We start from the raw sequence: 15974 nt of genomic DNA, 5'->3' as shown, positions 1-15974 counted from the left end.
AAAACCAAGGGATCCTAAACAGAACAGCAGGAGCTGCCTAGGACACCCAGAGGATAGAGGAGGGCAGGGCTGGCAAAGGAAACCCAGGGTGCCATCATCACAGGAAGCAGTGTGTCAGTGAGGCAGAGCGAAAGGAGGGCCTGGGCAGGGGGGGAGCCCAGGGCTTCCAGATCTCTGCTGCCTGGGTAGAAGCAAGGCTGAAAGAAATCATGGCCATGGTCCTGGGAACAAAATTACAACAGACCAGGGAGCGCTCCTGCTCTCCTAGGATACTTCCTGGCCTCTCCTCTACATAAATCTATTGCAAAATGTTGACCTAGAGAAGCCTCGCCTCTTTCAGAGAGGAGCAAGCACACAATAGAGTCAAAGATGCTTCCAGGAGAAAGAAAGGAGGAAAAGAAAAAAAAAAAAAAAGGCAAACCAAGAAAATTCACCAGAAAAAGGCTGCTGTGAAGCATATGAAAATTGTGATTAAACGTGTAAACTAATTTTGTGATCACTCATTTCAGAAGGGAGACAATTAGCACAGTCTAAAAAAAAAAAAAAGACAAAATGCATCTTACATAGTTATAAAGGCAACCATTGGAAGAACTGAAAATAAAACACAAACTTTCCAAATTGTCAGAAAGAACACAAAATAAAACAGACCACACAGTGAAAGATTTTGCTGTAAGAAGCAATAGAAACAATAACACAAAGACATAAAATAGGATAGTAAAACTAAGCCTGAAACACTAGCTATGTCAATGAATGGCCATGGTAAACTACAAAAAAAAAAAAAAAAAAATCTAAGATTGGAAATCAAGACAAGACTCTCACTGTATGCTACTTACAAGAGACATCTCCAAAGTTGGGACTCCAAAGAGACTCCACAGTATTAAAGATCTAACATACCAAATAATAGCACCAAAATTCGCCACAAAAGCTACAGTAAACATAAGAACAGACAGATAGACAGTAGGGGCAGCTAACTTTACCTTTTTTAGCTTATGACAGGTCAATGAACCAAATTAAGCAAAGACATAAAAAAAATTGCATAATTAATAAGACAGGTCATTTCCCATTTATTAGGCCGCAAATAAACCACACAAAAAAAGCAGAGATAATACAGAATCTAACAACACAAAATAAAAACTAAAAACTCATCACAAAACTATGATACAGAACCCTACCACTTAGATATTTTAAAAAACTCTCTTCTAAACAACTCAAAAAAAGAAATCTATATAGAATTTGCAGACTATGGAGAGAGTAAGAATAACAAAACACATTCCATATCTTAAAGCCCCTAGGATCCTACTAAAGTAGAAATCATAGCTGGTGTACTTATACTAATAAGTGTTAAAAAATTAAAATACATGAATTAAGCATCATAAAATAGAAAAAGAATAGAACTAATAAAAAACTGAGAACTAGTTCTTCGGGGAAAAAATACCACAAAAACAAAACCAAAGCAATAAAACCATATTATATTATCTATTATAATGTTATTATTATATCATTCTCATGTTGATAGTATGTAATGAAATGACGTAACATAATGCATAATAGTACTTTATCTCTATGGTCTTCCACAAACCCATAACCCCAGTCTTATCATGCCAAAAACATAGGACAGATTCCAGTAGGGGGCATCCAACAAAATACCTGACCAATACTCAACACAGTTAAGGCCACTGAAGAGAAGGAACATCTGAGAAACTGTCACAGCCAAGAGAAGCCCAATGATAACCAAATTTAATATGGTGGCCTGGAACAGAGAAACAATACCAAGTGAAAACTAAGGAAATCTGAATAAAGCCTGGCCTTCAGGTAACAATGTACCAATACTGGTTCATTAGCTGTGATAAATGTACCATACTAATGTAAGATGTTAATAATAGAGAGAACTGGGTGTGAGTATATGGGAACTCTACCTACTTTCTTTTTTTTTTTTTAATTATTTATTTATTCATGAAACACAGAGAGAGAGAGAGAGAGAAAGAGGCAGAGACACAGGCAGAGGGAGAAGCAGGCTCCATGTAGGGAGCCCGACATGGGACTCGATCCCGGTTCTCCAGGATCACACCCTGAGCTGAAGGCGGCGCTAAACCGCTGAGCCACTGGGGCTGCCCTCTACCTACTTTCTACATAGTTCTTCTATAACTCTAAAACTATTCTAAAAATTAAAGACTATTAAGTAGAAAACATTAAATCAGTTTTTAAATTCTAGAAAATTCAAAAACATGCACAAAACGTAAAAATCACCACCTGTCTTGGTAACCAGATGTAAACACTATTAGCATATGGATTATATCATTTTATCTTTTTTTTAATCTACAAAATATTAGTGAATTTTCTTTTTAAATATTGGCATCATGGACTTTTATTCACGTTATTTCACTTAAAATTAAATAATTAACATTTTCACATATAACTAAATATATTTTAAATGTGGGGCTTTGATGACTAAAATAAACAATAAAATATACCAACCACTTAATCTGATCATTTAAGGGAGGGAGAAGACACAACATAAGAAATAAGAAATGAAAATGAGAAAAAAACCAAAAGCACTCATAAAAAAGGTTAAACTAGCTTGTTGTTTCAATGTGGGGAAACATTTATGACACAAATCACAAATATATGACAAACTACTGTAAACTGGTAAGAGAAGACCAACCCACACATGGAATGTGAAAGATACAACAAATAGTTCACATAAAAAGAAAAACAAATGGCTCTTTTGAAAAGATGCTCTACCAAATGCATAATAAAAGAGAAACAAGTTAGAATTACAATGAAATGCCAGTTTTGTTTATCAGATTAGCAAAGCTCAAAAAACCGGATAACAGCTTCTTGGAGAAGCAGACAGGCTCAGACATTGCTAAACCGAAGGTAAAATGCTGTATGTAACCTCAGTGGATGACGAATTAGCACCATCTCTCAGAATTGCAAATGTGTGTTCCCCTTGACCTAGCAGTTCTACTTCGTTATTTATTTAGTATTAAATACGCAGAACTACATATGTATGTATAATACACATGATATGTATTATGTACACATACGTATTATGTATAGTACACTTATAAATCAAATATTATATATATTACATATACACATAGGCAGCATGGTTTGTAATAGCAAAATATTGGGGAAAAAAACAACTAAAGACAGGCTAAATAAATTATGATAATTCATATGATGGAATACTATGCAGCTGGAGAAAAGAACATACTGACATGGAAGATTCGACAGAGATGAAGCTCCAGAAACAAAAGTGCAGAGTATTCTGTGCAGTACACTGCCACTTACTGTGGAGGGAAAGCAGAGGAGGAAGAGGGCAGAAGTAGGGGAGTGAGGCGGGTGTTTAACCCAAAGGGTCCAAATGGAAATGAAGAGCAGTTGTGTCTACAAGAAAACTGGACACTGTAGTTCAGTTAACAAGACAACTTGCTTTTTTCTCTATCTTTTCTCTAGTCATCTTGGAGCTTCACAGCAACCTTCACCCAGCCCTTGAGCCTCAACCAGATTATGAGGAATAAGCAAAATTGTGCGTGAAAGGTTCAGGGGAGATTCAATTAATAGAACCAACACTCCTCCAGGGTCACCTCCGTAAGTCTATACTCTCTGCCCTAGCGCATCTGACTGCGAGGGGGCTGGAATCTGCCCCTTTTATAATTCACTTAAAGGCACCTTATAGTTCCATTCTAACAGATCGGAAAACTGAGGCGCCAAGAGGAAGCAGCCTGAGCAAAGTGACATGGCTAAACCACAGCAGAGCTGTTCCCACGCTGAACCCAAAGTCCCCACTACATGTGCTCCTCGGCGCTGTCTCCATCACTGACCGTGAGCATCTGCACTCACAGGTGGCATGACAGCTGCTTCACGGGAAGGCATGTGCCCCTTTATTCAAAAGGGGAAACTGGCTGAGAGAGGCTCCCAGCAAGTGGCAGGAATGAGATGGACCCGCGGGCCACGGTAGGACAAGCCCGTGCTCTTCCATCTTCTTCTACACTGTGAGGAACGGGGCCTGTGCGCGATGCCAGCTGTAATCAGTGCTATGTGGCCTGCACAGGACGTGTCTAAGGAAACTACTTTATCCCTGTACACAACCAGGCCAACTTTGGAGTTGTTGCTGCGTGTCTGAAAGCAATGGCCAAGCCACATCCCCAGAGGAGACTCCTGCGGGGTCACTGAGGGCCTCAAGCCACTGCCCCATCAGTGGCAGGTGGGGAACCCAAAGGCGGGCGGGGAGGCAAGGCAGACGTATGACAGTCGGGCCCTCTGCTGCGCCCCCCAGGGCAGGGCCTGACCAGAGTGCTCAGGTCCATCTGCTCCTGGAAAACTAGCGACCTCGCAATGTAACAAAGGGCAGGTTTGAATGCCCAGCTGCCCACTGGGCCCCAGGCCAGGACGTAACCTCTCTGACACTCACCTGCAAAGTGCCGCTAACTCAGTGCTAACCTTGCCTGCCTCTGCAAGGATGTCTGTAGAGTCTGGAACGGCACAGGGCCCCCAGGAGCTGCCCAGGAAATGGGAAGAGCTCCTTCAAAGTGTGTATTCTCCGACCTTGCCATTTCGGTGCCTGAACGCATCCTAAGGAAACGACCACGGGAGTGCGCTAGGACTCAGCTAAAGAGCAGAGGGCAGGATGGTTCATAGGAGCAAAGAACGGACGTCAGTGCACACGCTCAGCAACAGGGGATTACGTCTTAGCTTCCAGCCCAGATGCCCGGCTGCAATGGGGGCTCTATCCTGCTCTCAGCAACCCTGCACCCCAGCGGGACTCCCTGCCTCAGCAGTCCTCACCCCAGGGAGGTCCCAGCTCCTATGGCCTCTGCAACTGGTAACTGAATAACGAATGCAGGAAAGAGGGGCTAAATCATTTGGTTTTGGCCCTGTGGAAACTGTCAAGGGCAATGGTCAGGACCAGAATCCAGGGACAGGGTGACCGGCTGACTCAAGGTCAGAGCTGGGAGAAAGGAAGCTCAGAACAGAGTCCCAGATCCTAAACCCCTGCTATAGGTCAGTGGTGGGTGGGGCTTCTAGTCCTTCCTGCTTTATCTCCCCAGTCCTGCCTGACAGCTCCACCTTCTCCAGGAAGCCTGCCCTGATCCACCAGGCCTCCAGGCACCTGCCCTGCAACTCTGTCCATCCAGAGCCAGCCTGGGCTCTCTGATCCTGTTGATCTGCTTTTTCTTTTCTTTTTTTTTTCTAACTCCAGGAGTGTTCGTCTGAGCGCAGGAAGCTTTCACCTGGGCTTCTCTGCTCCCCAGGGCACAGACACAGGCACCGTGCTTCAAACACAGGGTACAGTACATGTAGGAGTGTGGGGAGGTGACACTGAGCTTCAGGGGGGTCTCGCTTTCTGCTCTTTTTAGAGGATGTAGTCAGGAGATGGGGACTTGGGGCCTCATTCTGCCACTAACGCTGTCATCTTCTCTGAGCAGCTGACGCTTGGCCATCTCCAGGCTGCCCTTTGTTAGATACAGCCGGGCACGCTTCCTGCCCCGGTCCTCATTTATTCACTCAACAAACACTTGGAGGATAGCTGCCATGTGCCGGGCCCCGTGGTGCTGGGAGCCGGGGATAGAGCAGTAGCCCGGTCAGACTCCGTCCCTGCCTTCTCCCTTCAGCCAGAAGGAGTGGGCGCCTGTCACATTTCTCTTCTCGTCTCCAGCACAGAACTTGGCCCCGGGCCAGGCACACAGGCGCTACAACAAAGTCCAACTTCCTGGGACTAGGAATCGGGTCGCCTCTGGACCCGGGAGGCAGAGGGCACACTGCCCGGGGCCTAGCGCCCCTCTGCCGCACTCCCCGCAAACAGACTTCATTTCTTAGTCTCTGCTCGGACGGGGCGCTTACTGAGGTCCCCCGGACGGTCCGCCCCGGGCCTTCAATGATAGCTGAGCGAGGAGACAAAACCCCAAACCGCCAGTCGCCCCTCCCGGGACCCTGGTGGGTGTCGCAACCTGACAGAGAAATGAGGAAACATGAAGCGTGGAGGCCGCGACGCTCAAGGAGCCGCAGCGGTCTGCAGATGTGACACGCAGGCTCCAGAGGCACAGGACAGGAGTGCCACTGTCAGAGGCCCGTCCGCCGGCTCTCCCGGCACGGCGCTCCCACGAGCCCACGCTGCAGGACTTGGCAATGGCTGGGTGAGCCGCCCTCCCCTCAGGGCGGCCTTTGGCTTCTGACTTAGGGGTGAGTGTGGATTTCATTCCTGCTTTTAACCAACAATAATGCTGCCTCCCTGGGGATCTGGGAGGCTACAGGAAAGTCTAACGCCCGATGGCTTCCCTCTAGGGAGAGCTCGCCCCAAAGGGGTCACACCCAGTGACAGGTCTGAATTATGACAAGGACTATGAAAAACAGTGAGGTCTGATACCATTCGAGTTCCTTTAACAGACTCGTACTGCTTTCAAGTATCTGCTATGGCATTTGTAAAAAAAAAAAAAAAAAAAAGCCAAGCTAATCTAATCATGCCCCTGCTTACAGTCCTTCACGGCAGGATGAAGTGCAGACTCCTAACCCTAACCTCCCCAAGTGCCCCTCCACTAAACCCCTCCACTGCACCCCCATCCCCCTGCCGAACTTCCCAACAGGCACACAGCAGCCCACACATCCCTGTCCCAACCCGCCGCTGCCTCCCTCCCTTCCCTCTCCCTGCACACCGCCCCCCCCCCAACCATGCATACATCCGGGTAGTTCGGCTCGGTATCAACACCTCTGGGGAGCCCTCTCCCCTACCCGCAGAGCCCCTGGACTTGTCCACCACACTTATCACTGGAGGCCACGAGTCTCCTTAGCTGCCTCCCTCCCACCAGCTAGGGAACCTTTTAAGAGCAGGTCTGGGCCTCCTCATTGCAGGCCCCAGCACTCCGAGTGGCTCTGCCTCAGAGCAAGTGCTAGGTGAACATCTATCTACACGACGCACAGGCCTGAGCAAATGAGCAAAAGAACCTCCACAGAGGCATGAGCTGGAAGTACAGAGCTCCATGAGCTCATCTGTCATCTCCATTCCTGCGTTTTTACAACAAATGGTGCCAATAATACCTACCTGAACCTGGTTTGACGGGGATGTTTTAAAGATTTTCTTAGCACAAATATTAAGTAGAGGGGCTGTTTTATTAAAAGATGCTCATTCAGGATGAAACCACCAATGACGAATGAACTAAAGAACCTCCAGGGTTTTATCCACAGACGCCCATTATCTTTTTCCCGTCTATATACAGGCATGGAATTCACACTACAACTGGCTGGGCAAGTCCTTTCTTCCCCAGCGCTCACAAAGAGAGCCATCTGTCCAGTTCCAGGTGGAACCGTCTCACGCCTGTCTTCCTAGAGTGCAAATCAATGAGGCTTCCCCCAGCCTCTCCTTCTTGTGGGGTTTCCATGGGAATCCTCCCACGCGTGACTGAGCCAGGAGCCCCCAAGGCAGAAGAAGCTCAGGCTGTCAGCCAGCAAGGGGAGCAGAGGATGGGATGAAGGAGGTTGCCGGTCAGAGACCAGGCCAGCATGCTCTATCTACAAGGTCATTTGAAAGAGACACACTTCTGAGGCAGTGAGGCCAGAGGCCCTACGGCAAGGCCCATGCAGCCCTGGCAGGCAGGCCTGGTCACCCTGCAGCTGCCCCTGTGCGCAGAGGGCGGCTGCAGGCACATGCGGGTTGTTCCGGGGGGCAGCTGGCCTCTGTGAGGCCTGGCGTGGCTCAGGCTAGAGCAAAGCTGGAACACAGGTGGTGGGGGAGGGTGCTACACATTGGGACCCTCCTGGGGAACATTCTGTGAGGGAAACACAATAATCTTCATGGCCAGCCCCTCATTTATCTCCCATTTATTTGGCGTGACTGGTTGTGGGAAAACTCAGGATGCCTGAAAGAAAAGCAAATTTATTCATGCTTCGGGCTTGATCCAGGGGATCACGATAGGCACCTGCTGGGATTTCTGAAGGTCCCTCTGTGAAGCCTGAGGTGTCTCTAGGAGCATTTTTGAGAGACCAGGGAGAGGATGAGAGAGGAAAGGGGGCTTATGAGGAAGCAGAGAAACATGGAGACCTGGGAGAGACAGAGAGAGGAGAAGAGGGCCAGGTGGGAGGGAGCCCTTGGCCCCAGGAATCTGTGTGACTGACTTGTCTCATAGTATATGGCTGACAGGGGAGCCATCTCTGTGGCCAGACTGACTGGAACAATCTCAGCTCCTTCCTGGAGAAGGCAGGGCTCCGGGTTCACCAGCAATGACCCTTCACAGCACTAAGCCAGGTGGGTGACTCTGGAGCTGCTCTGGGCTTCTCTCTCTGCACACACATGGAGGTACAGAGCTCAGGGCAGCTTCCGGTCACCTCCGGGCTCTAGGATGCACCTTCCTTACCCCATAAACAAATGGGGTGCCCCCTAGGTCACATCTTCAGGTTCTGCTCCTCCTCTCTCATTTCTGGCTTCTTGCCGATTCTTTCAAACTGGGTCTCCGGCCCTGCCTTCTCCCCTCAGCACCAGATCCCTCTTTCTGGAAGCCTCTGACCATCACCAGATTAGGTGCTCCTTCCAACAACCTTGTAAAGCCAGCTGGCCTCTTTCTACCACAAGCCTCCCCGCCGGGGGTTGGGGGCATGCTCACCCCCTCCAGATGTCAGACATCTGGGGACCCACTGGCATCTCATAACCTACATGTCCAGGGCTGAGCCACAGTTTCATCCCTCCCCAGTATACCAAGTTCCTCTGTGTACACCCTAGTTTCTGCTGGGGGTCCCTCCATCTCTCCAGCTCTCACTCAGCAACTTCAGCTCTCCCTTACCTCTGCTGTTGCTCCAGTTACAGCAATGGTCTCCTTAACGGGGCTCCTTGACTCCAGTCTGTGTCTCCTAACCCCCCTCCCATGCTGCCAAGGGGTCAGTCTGACCAAGCCATCATCCATCTTGTCATTCATCTCTCCAGGTGCCTTCTCAGGGGGAAGCTGCACCCCAGAGCTTGGCACAACAGTCCCCAAGGCCTGCTCACATTTGTTTCTCCCACACTGCCTCCCAGCATGGCCCAGCTCAGAGCAGCCATGTCAGACTCCCTGGAGCACTACATCTCATCCATACGTTCTCTGGGCACCTTCCCACTTTCCTTTGGCTGGCTGATTTCTCCCTGCAAGCAGGCCGGGCAGCCTCTGTGCCAGCCCTCCATCTCCCTGCATCCTCGTCCTTGTTGTCTTCTGCACCACATGCTGCATTTCTTGTTGGCAGAGCCAGCACCCAGCACCCAGCTCTCCTCTACCTCCTGCCAGCATCTAGCTAGCACCTGCTACCTCTGGCTAGGTGAGAAACTACTAGTGGGGTTGAAGAAGGAATATCTACTCCACATCTCTTGTGTAGTTTGGATTTTTAACAACAAATATTTTTTTCTCATAATTAAAGTACACATCTTCAATGGGGATTAAGTTCTAAACTCAATAATGTGAAGCAAAAAGCACATGTGGTCAACACTGCCCTGGAAAGGCCCACAGGGCCCACGATACCTGATTTGGGTTCACCATCCTCTTTCCCAAAGGGTTCAGCACAGACAAGTGTTTCTCACAGCCTCCAGATTCTTATTTCCTGAGCTGAGCAGCAGCAGATAAACTAGCTGACTTATTTAGGAACCGTGTTTTATTTTAATATGTGTTGATATCTTATGTATTTTTTGCTATTGATCTTCTTTACCAAATATGTATGGTTATGTTTATATAAGTGCACACATTTATGTACTTATTTTTTTTTTAAAGATTCTACTTATTTATTTGAAGGAGAGAGCGTGATTTAGAAAGCCAGCAGGGGGAGGGGCAGAGGGAGAGAGAGAGAGAGAGAAAGAGAGAGAGAATCTCAAGCAGACTCCATGCTGAGCACAGAGCCCCACATGGGGCTCAATCCCACAACCCCAAGATCACAACCCGAGCCAAAACCAAGTTGGAAGCTCAACCAACTGAGTCACTCAGGAGCCCTTATATACTTACTTTTTTTTAAATGACTGTGAAGCAGAAACTTCGGATCACTTCACCCCAGGTCCCACCACCGCCCTGATTTTCCACACAAATGACCTGAGTCTAGCCAGGGAGTTGCCGGAGACCCTTCGTTCTTATACCAACAGAAAAGAGACCTTTCAGGAGCCTGGCTATGGGACAACAGGCCAGCCAACTCAGGGGGAATTAAGTAGCCCCCATATGGTAAGTTAAACTGAGTCTCTTCACAAAGGAATGAGAAACTCTGGGAGAAGAGTAAAGTCCCCCAAGGACAGGCCTACCCAAGTCAGAAGAAGCAAGTCTTAAGTGAAGTGTGAGCCCACGGTGGTGATTGATTTTGGCTCAGGTTGTGATCTCGGGGTTGTAAGATCAAGCCCTGTGTTGGGCTCCGCTGCAGAGTCTACTTGAGAGTCTCTCTCTCCGTCTCCACCCCCTACCCACTCACACTCTTTCTCTCTCTCAAAAAAAAAAAAAAAAAAAAAAAAAAGGAAGCAAGCAAAATAGATGAGGAGAAAGAGAAAAAGTAGTCAAGGCAGGGGGGACAGCAAAACCAGAAAGGCCAGGGGGTGGAAGGCAATGAGAGAAGAAAATGATGACAAAGGGAGAAGGGGACAATAACCAGGCCTGGAAGACCCTGGAGTCCGTTGATTCTAGTGCAGGGCAGCCTTGAGGAGGTTCTAAGATAGAGAGGGCTTTGACTGATGGATTCTTTTTCAGGTAGGCCAGATTGGAGCCCAGTGTGGGGCTTGAATGCACAACCCTGAAATCAAGACCTGACCTGAGATCAAGGCTCCGATGCTTAACCCAACTAAGGCACTCAGGTGCCCCAATGCACTTATATTTTTAAAAGATGTTTCTGTGGGGGCAGCCCCGGTGGCTCAGCGGTTTAGCGCCACCTTCAGCCCAGGGTGTGATCCCAGGGTCCAGGATAGAGTCCCACATCAGGCTCCCTGTGAGGAGCCTGCTTCTCCCTCTGCCTATGTCTCTCCTTCTCATGAATAAATAAATAAAATCTTTAAAAATAAATAAATAAAAGATGTTTCTGATAAATGCTTATTGCTACTGCCTGCTAATCTGATAACGTGAAAAAATGTATCTTACTGTAGTTTTACCTTGCACTCTTCTTATTGAGGGAGGTAGAGCATCCTGTCATACGTTTAAGTATCATTTCAATTTCATCTTGTGTGGACTGTTTATGGTCTTTGTCCAGTTTTGATCTTCTGCTTATTGACTTGAGGAACCTTTTACATATGAAAGAAACGAGCCCTTTGTGATAGGAGGGGCAATTCTACCCCTAGTCTGTCCTGTATCTCTTGACTATTGCTGGTGGTTTCTTTTCCCTGCAGATTTTCTTTTTATATAATCGAATGTATCAGTCTTTGAAAGGAAACAGAAATACAAGACATTTGAGAGATACTTGAGTGAAATGGCCAGCAGGTTGAACGTTGCTGTTTGCCAGAGGTAGTTTAAATTCTTTTTAGGACTACTTTTTTAAGGAAGTTTTAAAAATTGAATCAGTTGGAGGGTATGTACTTCAGAGGGATAGGCCCTCGTGTAAAGCATGCTTATAGCACGCTATTGACACTTTTGTCTTTCTACAAACTTCATTAATCTGCAGACCTTCAGAAACAGATGAAGGTGGGGGAGAGGGAGGGGGGAGAGGGAGTCCCCTACCAGCCTGAGCGACAGAAGCTGCAGGATTTGGTTGGAGGCTAGAGGGGAGAAGGTGGAGAGACTGGGAGAGAGTCAGTGCTCTGATCTCTTCTGATGGTGCCTGACCGAAGGGGAAGAGGGTGGGCAGATCCCGGAGTCTCCTTTTAATAGCGTTTCCCTGAGGCTCAAGCATAACATTTCACGTCTTCCAGATTTAGGCTCATCAGATTGCGGGGAGGGCCAGAAGGTGGGTGGAGGAGTGGGGGCTCGGATTCCTAGAGAGGAGAGAACTCCTATCTTCACCCCGCAGCCCCCCCCCCCTCCCCCCCCGTGGAGGATAGGGCAGAGGAGGAAACCGAGCTGGGACAGATTAGAGTACCGGCCCAAGGTCACAGCGAGGGCTGCCGGTGGAGGCGGAATTCGAACTCTAGCCTGACTCCAGAGCCCAGAGCTCTCCACCTCCTGGTGACAGCGGCACCGAGGTGCCCTCCCCTCCCTTCCAGTCCGCAATCGTCCACGCTCAGCCCTTAGGGTGGCTGCGGGGAGGGGGGCGCTTCCTCAGTTTACCCCAGCCCGGTGAGGTCCTGGGCTCGGTGTCCCCTCCTGGCTGTGAGCCCGTGGCGCGTCCTGCGCACCCCCCACCCCCCGCGGACACCCCTGCCGCGCTCCAGGCTCTGCCCTCCTCCCTCCTTCCCGGACCCCACCTCCTACCCCTGCACCCCTGCACCCCTGCACCCCAGCCCGTGGCTCGCGGAGCTCGCGACCCCTCCCTTCCTGAGCATCACCAAGTTTGTCTCCAAGCGAGGCCAGAAACTGGCCCCGGCGGCGCTCAGGCCGGGCGACCAGCCTCCCCACCCGGCGTCCAGAGTAACCGGCAACCACAGCCACCCCTTCATCACAGCCTCCTGCGTGCCAGGCCCTTGACTCCCAGAGCTCCGAATCCCCTCCCCCCACACGCACCCCGACGAACAGACCCCCAGAATTTACTCGGTCCCCATTATACAGACGAGGGAGCGGCTACAGCTCCGGAAAGTTGTGACACGCTTGGGCTCGCACCGCTAATAATAACGCCGGCCAGCAGCAGGCCGAGCACCGCCTATGTGCCAGGCACAGGAGCATCACCTCATAAATCTGCCAATGCCCCTATAAAGCGGGTACCGTGATCAGCCCCATCCTACAGATGAGGAAACTGAGGTTTGGCGCCTGGCCCAAGGTCACCCCGCAAATGAATGACGGATCTTGCGCCCAAACGCGGGCTGGGAGGCTCGGGGAGCAGTTTTCCGCGCCGTCTCCATCACCCCGAGAGGCAGCAAGCTTCGAACCTACGGCATCAGGGGCCAGCCCCGAAGCCCCAAATGCCCCAAGCCTGGACGCAAAGCGGCGGGTCCGCACGGCCACAGCCCGCGGACGGGAATTCCCGGGAACCGGGGCAGGACCCGCGCCAGGAGCTCCCGCGCGCCCACGGGCGCCCCTCGCCGGGAGCCGGCCGGTACTCACCATAAAAGGGAGGGCGGGCGGCCGCCGGGGGAGTCGCGGGGCTGGCGCGTCCTGCGCTGCGCCGAGAGCCCGCCGCCGCCGCCCACTCAGGGGCGCCCGAGCCACCCCGGAGACGCCGGCCCGCTCCCCGCGGCCAGGGGCGCGTCCTCCCCGCCGGCGCCCGGCACGGCGGCCTGGAGTTGGCCGTTCTTGGGAAGTTGGCGCGCGGGCACGGCGGCGGGGCGCGAGGGCTCGGCAGCGAGCGCGGCAGCGCCTCCCCGCGCGGACCCCGGGGCGCGCCGAGGCCCGCGCTCCCGCCGTGCTTAGCTCCGCGCCGGCCCCGGAGGGCGGCGAGCCCGGGCTCAGGGCTCACGGGCCGCGCCTCGGCCCCCGGCCCCCGCCCCCGGCGCCCCGGGCGCGCGCAGCGGTAGTTGGAGCCGGGGCCCGGGCCCGCGCGGCGGGGCGCTCATCGCCCTCCCCGGGGGCTGCGCGCCTTTGTGCGCGGGGCGCGCCGGCCGCCGCGGCCAGCCCTGGATGCTGCAGCCGCCGCCTCCCCCTCCGCCGCCCGCTCCCCGCCTGCCCCGCCTGCCCCGCCGGCCCGAGGCTGCAGCTGAAAGCCGATCCGGCTGAGCTCATCCCCGAAGGCCACTAATCCAATAGCCGCGGAAGGCGCGGCCGCCGGGAACGCCCCTTCCCCCGCCATCCCGCGCCCGGCCCGTCCCAGCCCGGGCCGCCGGCGCCGCCACCTTCCCGAGGCCACCAGCTGGCGGGAGAGGGAAGTGGAGCCCGCGCCGCGCCCGCGCCCCTGCGCCGTCGCCATTCACCCGCCCGCTCGCCGCGCGCTCCCTCCCCCACCCATTCATGCGCTCGGGCGCTCCCTCCTCCAGGCGCGGGGAGCTGGGGGTGCCCCGCGGGGGAGACACCCACGGTCACTCGGCGGCTCTGGGGCTTCTTCCCGACGCACGTGGGAAGCAAGCCGCGGGGAGAGAGGACGCTTTGGTAGCCTCCTCCTTAGACACGTGTCCACACTTTATTTTTAAGGAGCGGGCGCCAACTCCTCGGATTCCAACCGCGTACTGCACCTGCTTCCCGGGGCCTTCCGCCGCCCGACGCGCGGGACCCTGGGTCTCTGCTCCGCGGGCTCCGGAGCGCCCCAGCCCGAGGGGAGGAAGAGGGCGCGGCCAGAGCGGGGGTGGGGAGGGGAGGGGAGGGGCGGGGTGGGGCAGGGGGGCCCCCCGGGAGGCTGCTTCGAAGCTTCTGGGCCTCCTCTGGGAAATTAAAAGTTCCGGGTCCGGGTGTCCGCGTGCGCTCCCCGGGTTGGCTTCGCTCCCATATTCCACAATCACTGGGTCTGCCCCCGGGCCCCTCGGGGCCAGGCGCCTGGGAGCCTAAATGCAGAGCGCCCGGGTCGCCAAGGACACAGACTGGTGAAGACAGTTCAAACCAGGGAGGGGAATGTTTGGATGGAGGTTCTGGGGCTCCTTTCCCGGACGGGGAAGGGCATTTCTGGGAATGATTCCAGGTGGAGGTGGTTAGGCCAATTAGCCCCTGGGGCAGGATGGTGGCCTGGCTAGGTAGCTACCCCAGCACAGAGCCCACGCAGCCTGACCGGAGTGTGAGCCCAAGGTGCTGCAGAAGCCTGCCGGCGGCACAGACAGTGGTTAGGCTGCTTGGGGACGGCCTACTTACTTCCCCTGCACTGCCAGAGGTGTCTTCATAACACCAGCATGACGGCTCCCTCCTCCACCCCTTCAGGGTACAGCCTGGCCTACAGGATCGCTTCCCACTTCCTACCTCACTAGGGCTCCCGTCCTTTAGTCTCACTCTTCTGCAGCTTTGCTGTGGACCCGGCCTCACTGGGACACCCCCACCCCCACCCCACCCCGAGGCAGCTCCAGCAAGTCAAGCTCTCTCTCCCAGACACAGGCCTTTGCACACACTGACCTTTGTCCTTGGTACAGCCCGACCCCAGGTAACTCGGATTCACCCTTCAGCTCTCTGCCTGTACTCCCCATCATCTGCTCCAGGGAGTCTTCCTGGCGCCTAAATTTATTTCTGTATTTATTCACAATATAATAAACACCCATGATCCCGCCATCCAACCCCATGTGCTCCTTTCCTAGCACATCCTTTTGCCTCTGCTTCACATAAAACCACTTTCCTGATTGTTAAGGTTTATCATTTCCTTGGAAATTTTATATATATATATATATATATATATATATATATATATAATATATATGTGTGTGTGTGTCTATAAACACACACATGCAGACATTTGAAAAAAAGTTATATATATATACCTAAACATTGTCATTATTTTGTTTAGTTTTATGTTCTTGGTTTTGGAACTTTATTAATGCTATATCTTGTTTTCTTTTTTTTCTTTTTTTGTATGGTTTTATTTATCCTTGAGAGCTAGAGAGAGAAAGAGGAAGACACAGGCAGAGGGAGAAGCAGGCTCCATGCAGGGAGCCCAATGTGGGACTCGATCCCGAGACTCCAGGATCACACCCTGGTCAAAGGCAAGGGCTAAACCGCTGCACCACCTGGGCTGCCCCTGTATCATGTCTTCTACAACTTGCTCTTTAGACTCAACAAGATTCATCTGCATTGACACATGCAATTATAGTTCCTTCATTTTCACGGCTTACGATAATTCATTGGGTGAACAAACACAATGTTAAAAAAATATTCTTGACACCTGTTAAAGACAGTAAGGAAGACTTTGTTCTGGGGGGGCTACTACAAGGGGAGTTTGTTTTAGGGGAGAGAGATTAGGCTCAACTCTGAATACATGGACAAGGGGGAATTTATAGCCAAGGAGCTGGGTTGGGGGCAGTGGGTAGAAAATTACTAAGAGCACACATCAGGGGTGAGGAGGAT

General features: G+C 51.8%; 1 protein-coding gene across 1 annotated transcript in view; it reads right to left on the bottom strand.

The window, feature by feature from the left end:
- SPSB4 (splA/ryanodine receptor domain and SOCS box containing 4) overlaps positions 1-13855 on the bottom strand; it is an 80852-nt gene extending 66997 nt beyond the window's left edge. The window contains exon 1 of the mRNA XM_026018559.2: positions 13110-13855. The gene's annotated coding sequence lies outside the window, so the exon portion shown is untranslated. The remainder of the gene's footprint in view (positions 1-13109) is intronic.
- Between the last annotated feature and the right edge of the window lie 2119 nt (positions 13856-15974).

Source organism: Vulpes vulpes, chromosome 11 (assembly GCF_048418805.1).
Source record: "Vulpes vulpes isolate BD-2025 chromosome 11, VulVul3, whole genome shotgun sequence".
NCBI lineage: Eukaryota > Metazoa > Chordata > Mammalia > Carnivora > Canidae > Vulpes > Vulpes vulpes.
The sequence above is the reverse complement of the archived record's forward strand: the minus strand, read 5'-3'. Positions and strand labels throughout refer to the sequence as shown.